This window comes from Saccoglossus kowalevskii, chromosome 11 (assembly GCF_978046115.1).
Source record: "Saccoglossus kowalevskii chromosome 11, keSacKowa6.1, whole genome shotgun sequence".
Taxonomy (NCBI): domain Eukaryota; kingdom Metazoa; phylum Hemichordata; class Enteropneusta; family Harrimaniidae; genus Saccoglossus; species Saccoglossus kowalevskii.
In genome coordinates, this window is record NC_140651.1 from 27840132 (window position 1) to 27846712 (window position 6581).

Consider the following 6581-nt stretch of genomic DNA (forward strand, 5'->3'; position numbering starts at 1 on the left):
TTTCGTGTTTGTATTTTCAATGAAAAACAGTTTCTGCAGTCTGCACCTTATTGCTCTAAAGCTGATAAAACAGCGTGCAAAGTTATGCAAAGCGATTGCAAAGTTGGTAGATTTGCGTGTTTATTTGACCTAAGTTGTTGTTATATCGAACTCTGTCTTTATAAAGTATGAACAATTATTAACATTCATTTGAAGCCTTCGATGTTAGCAGCCTGTCATATGAGCCCCCGTAAAATGTAAAAAAACAGCCTAAAATGTGAAAAGCGATTGATAAGTTGGTAGATATGCGTGTATATTTCCCCAAAGTCATTTCATATAAAACCCCGCAGTTAAATTCAGAAAACAATGTGTGAAAGTTTAAGTCATTTATGTTCACAGATTGTACCACTACCCGGGCGTAAGAGGTTGAACAAAGTGCTTACAAAGTTGTGAAAAGCTAGGTCAAAGTTTTCAGATTTACATTGAAATGTTACCTATGTTGTCATACACACGTCGCTCCTGAGCTCCCGGAAAACTCCGTTGGTTGGCTTGTCAGTGACTACTGTGAGTAATCTAACCTGTTTAAGATGCCTTATTAGTATTTTCTGCTTCCCCTGGTTGCATTTATTTGTTCGTCAGGCGTTTTGTCGCCTTATTATCTCTATTTTAGTACGTGGGTCTTTTCAGACCCGCGACTAGTGTGGCGGTCAAGATGGCCGCTCTTCTCTCACGGAACTACGCACTCCGCTGGTATCGCCATATTAATAAATCCTAAAAACAATGTTACAGTACTGAGCTGCAACGATGTAGTTCCTGGCCGGTTATTACATATCCACTTGAATGTTGAAGGCACTCCTGATCAACGTTTACGCTCCGAACGATGGTGTGGAACTGCTTGCTTTTTTCAAGGTTTTAAAACAATTTCTAAATGGTCTAAATCAAGATCCAGTCATCATAGGAGGAGACTATAATTGCACTGCAAACCCTGTTATGGACAGATTATACAGCCCCGAAACACATCCTCCATCCGCTAATTTTTTATCAAACACTGTAAGGCGCTTCGAACTTATTGACTCATGGCGTTATTTCAATACCACATCACGGGAATACACATGGTCAAGAAATCAAAGTAAATCCCGTATTGACACTTTCTTTTTATCTAAATTTCTTGCTGCCAGAATTAAAGTTGCATCTATTCAGCCTCATAACGATTTTTCCGACCATTGCCTTGTCAAGCTTCGTTTGTCGTTTAAGCAGATCAGCAACCATATCCCTATATGGTGCTTTAATTTAAACCTGCTACAGGACGACGAATACTGTCAAATACTTAATGATTACTAGTTGGCATGGCGTATACAAAAACAAGTTTTGACTCAAATGCGGTGGGATGTCGGTAAATATAAAATAAAAGAGCTAACTAAACAATATAGTGCTAAGCTCACTCATAGTTACAAACAAACCAAGCACACACTATGTAAAGAAGTCAATGAACTAGAACAAGTACATGAACCAAGTAACTTAGTCGCTGCACAACTTAATGAAAAAAGACGCTACTTGATGACTTAATAAAAAATGAATGCAAAGGGGCAGCAATAACTTTATTTCAAGTTTTCAATGAGAATCATTTGTTCCGTGCAGTAAAGCAAAATCTGCAATGTGTTCATGATATACTGTATTGATATACCGTGTTATTTGCTGTTTTAACTAAGATTGAAACTCACAATTCATATCTGATGTTCAATGTGATTGACATGTGTTTATTGTTGAGAGTCTGTCATTTAAATTTCAGAGATTTATTCAAGTTAATTTTAAAATTTATCATGTTCGATTCAGGTTATCCCGAGATCTTCTCGTGATTTTTGCGCCCCGGAGTATGTCGCGCGCAGTTATCTAACATGACAAAATTTTACTTTCTGTATGATGTTCTCTAAGCTAGTTTGTAATTTCAGACATTGTTTTGATAACCACGAGTTGAGCCCTGAGAGACTAGATCGGTTTCTGTAGCAACCGTGACGCTATATCCAAACGTTCGCTACATTGTTTCCCATTGCGTTCTCGCGGTACATGTCTGTTTACCGCCCAAAATTCCCACCATAGTTCTGCCTCGTGTTAGTCGCGTGTCACTCCTAATATGGAATGACAGCGCTATGTTTCGTTTGCATGCGCCAATCATTAGCGTTGTTTTATTTTCGGAACGTTTTTGGCATGATATATTCTAGAGTACAAACACGTGTTTGGCACTTCTCCGATTACCTGTCACCGAGACAAATGCCGCTCTAACGTTGACAATTACATTAACCAGGCATAGCGCTGTTGTGAGAAGTCCGATTCAGGCCGTCGCTGTAATTCCTTCTATGGTAGCTTCGCAACTTGATGCTCGTTATGCACACCCTCCTTTCTATGCTCTCTACGATGTCAACTCCTCATGGAGCTATTATTTAGCGATCTATATTTTATACCAAGAAGTATTTGCTGTACAACGTATTGATGTTCATGTTGAGTAGTAAATAATCAAGTTTGAATTATATCTCACGTCTGTTCAACTCAAGAAAACACAACGCAATCGATGTCCGTTTCAATAACAATTCCGCATGATTAGTCAGTTCGTCTTATGTGACGAAAAGAACACCCCAACGCCTAGTTTTGCGATATAAACTTATCCACCACATAAATAAGGGCTTGCCACAAAATCCTGAACGAAAATGACGCACCAACTGCCTTACGTTTTTCTTTAACATTGAAAAACACAATAGGAGCAAAAAGATTATGACCCAACTACAAAAGCCAGACGATACAACCACTGACTCCAAGGCCGAAATACGCATGTTAACTAAACAATTTTATACCGATCTCTTCTCCCCTGTCCCGGTGTCAGTTGAGTCCCAAAATATCATTTTAGAAGATCTCCCTCAACTTGAAAACGCCTTGAAAGTAGATTGCGATGCATATTGTTCTTTGATGAGCTTTCTATGGCCTTTAAAATGTTATCTAAAGGTAGTTCTCTAGGCATTGATGGTTTACCTGGTGAGTTTTACAGGCACTTCTGGTCTCTTCTGGATCCTGATCTCCACCAAGTTATCTCTGCTTCTCTTGAGGACGGTCAGCTTCCTCTGTCATGTCTGCGTGCAGTTATTACACTTCTACCTATGAAGGGCAACAACTGCTTATTGAAAAATTGGAGACCGGTGAGTCTTCTATGTGCGGACTACAATATTTTAACGAAGGCACTCTCAATCAGGCTAAGATCTGCAATTGGTAACATCATTCATGAGGATCAAACCTACTCCATATCCGGTAGACAAATTTTTGACAACATAAACTTAGTGCGCGACTTAATTACTACTCTAACCACAATAACATTCAGCTCGGCATTGTCGCACTGGGTCAAGAGAAAGCCTTTGATCGAGTGAATCATTGTTATCTTTTTAAAACACTTGAAGCATTCGGTTTTGGGAATACATTTTTAAAATACATGAAACTGATATATACTGGCACACGGAGTCTTGTACGCATTAATAATACCCTCACAACCCCTATGCCGTTTCTACATGGCATACGCCAGGGTTGTTCACTCTCCAGTCAACTTTATACTATTGCTACTGAACCACTTCTGCATAAAATAAGAACCAAGAACATGGTGTTGAGGTAAATGACTCTGGTGGAAAACACGTGAATCTCACCGTCAATGCTGATTATATCAGCTTTTTTTCTTACCCAGCAGTGCGAATTTTCTAAACTTGGGAAATGGCTGCGAATTATGAAGGTGCCAGCAACTCGCTTGTGAACTACACAAAGTCGCAAGGGTTATGGGTTGGAAAGTGGCGAGATAGAACTGACACACCTCTGGTTATCGATTGGAATAGTGACGGGTTGAAGGTCCTTGGAACATTCCTCAGAAATAAACATGAATACATAGCTAAAAACTGGGATGACATTACAGAAAAGGTTAAAACAAAATTTGAAAGGTGGACCAAGTATGCACCAGCAATGTCATATAAAGGGCGCACCCTAGTAATAAATCAGCTCGTCGCCTCAAAGTTATTACACCGGTTATGTGTCTGTGTCCGCCGAAACATATGGTCGACTTCTTGCAGACTCTTTTTCTTGAGTTCTTTTGGCAGGGACGCCACTGGATCCCAGCGGAATTACTCTATATGTCAAACCACGCGGGTGGACAGGGCTTAATTCACCTCTCTTCACGAATAGCCGCCTTCTGTCTACAATATGTACAACGATATTTTTATTCAGGTTTAAAGAATCCCAGTTTTATATTCTATGATGAAATTGTTTGCACGTATCTGTTAATCGACTTAATTAGCTGATTAGAGAATGGCTGTGTTATGTCTGTCATCGTTTCGGCCCATTTGAGGTTCTGGACGGAACTCGACTGATTTGGAACTAATTACGATGATATTACCGTCGATATTCGGACTATTATTTTTGACAGTTTGGTATTTGCAGTTATTAATGTAGTGAACGATTAATCAAAAGATATGACGTGTCCAGTACTTAGTGTGATTGGCTGTATGATTGAAGGTTACGCCCTAGAGTCTTTTTACTGCTTTGTAATTGGTTAAGGTTTTGAAAGTGAATAAAGTTGTTTTGAGTTGGTCTTGGCGAGTACACGAGGAGAGACGCAGTCCTAGTCTTGGGGCTAGTCTTGACGCAGTCTAGAGAGATTCTGGGTCAGCCTTGCGATAGTCTTGGGGACTTTTCCCCAGGGCGCTGTGTCTTATGAGTGCTCGACTGACCGACTAAGACGAGAGTTGAAATGTATTTCGCTGTGTGTGTCTTATTTGACTGTAAAGCTTAAGTGACTTTCCCGATCCCGTACCTCAAGGGGACGAGACATAGAGACGAGACGATATTTCCCCCTGACACGTGTAGAGAACCTCAGAGGAGAAGAATTTCCCCCTGATAATTCACGGACTATTTTTTTAAGGCAGGTGAATGGCTTAAACTACGACAAACAGGCCCGTAGTTTGGGGGGGGGGGTTCGGGGGGTTCGGTCGAAGTGGAAGTGAATAGATTTATGATCGTAGATTAGAACATAATAAAACAAACAGTATTAATTAAAATAATTATCATCGTTTAAATCACTTGACTCGGTGGGGTAACTATCAGACTCGGTCGAAATTGCATAGTAATGAGCATTTAGGTGACAACGAGCTTTAAATGTCATTCGTGAAGTTACGCCGTCTCAGTTCAACAGCTGCCAATCAAAACAGGTTGTTATAAATTGGCAAGCTTTTATTCGGTGATTCCGCGATGGTGTAATGAAGATCGCGTTCAAGCAGCTGATGTTAAATATTAAAGCAACATTGAAACAATATTGTAATAGTAGTCACTCTCTGAAGGATGTGGTGACCCTGAATGGGTTCGTTTGTCTTGTGGTAGTGTTTGCTCAGTTAGTAAAGTGTGGGGTTCGAACGGGATTGACACGACACTGTACTTTCATATTGGTTCATTAGTTTTGTATTCTTCAAGTTAATGATGGCATATATACTGTTTTGTTCTAAGTGTATCAGCCAAATGTAGTCAACTTATTGTATTAGTACGTGTAGCCTGTGTTATTGGACATAGTGTACAGCTAAGGGTTGAAAACATCATTAAAAAAATGACGAAGATTTATCATCACGAGTTGTAAAGGTTGAAGAGCTTCTTGCAGCCAAAAATTTATCCCACAGTGTTGTTTCAGCACTGAAACTATGCGATAAATCATATTTTTCAAACATATTTTTTACACGTTATTTTTGATGTCTTAGAAAATTTTCTATATTTTTAGTGGGTTCATAAAAAGGAGATGTAGTCATTGAAGTTTATTGAGACCGCTGCTAAACTGCTACTATATGCATATTATTTTACCGCCCTCTAAAAACAGATTTACAGTAAACCAACAAATTTACGTACTGCAAGAAACTTGGTAGTATGCCATTGGTTAGTGCATTTAATTTGTCTGATGCAATCATTGTGCCAGCTATTTCTTATGGTAGCGATATGGGGGTACGAAAATTCGGAAATCGAGAGGGTACAGACAACATTTTGCAGATATCTACTTAGCATTAATAGTTGTACAAACAATGTAGCGATGTTGGACGAATGTGGAAGGCTGCCATTATGCTGTGGTTATTTCAAGCGTTGTATCTTATATTGGTTAAAATTAAATAATAAATAGCTGGAACCCCAAAACATGTTATATCATGCTTAAACGATTAGACAAGACCGGCAGACTTACTTGGGAAACCCACATAAAAATCTTATGTTCAAATATGGTTTCGGCATTGCCTGGCTTGAAAAGCAAGTTGCAGATACTGCAAATTTCTTAGGGATATTTACTCAAAGAATAAAACAATTGTTGTCAGCAAGAATGGCATGCCTCAATTTCACAATCATCCAGGCTGTGTACTTTCGAAAAAAATCAATGTAGTATTATAACCTGGGAGATTTATTGGAAAGCAATTATAGATTAAAATTTATACCGAAGAGTTTTCGCTGTTTTGGCCATAAACATAATGTTGAATTAGGCAGACACACAAAAATACAGTTAGATCAATAAATTTTTAGCTTTTGCAGTGATACGTTTGAATTTAGCATGATAGAGA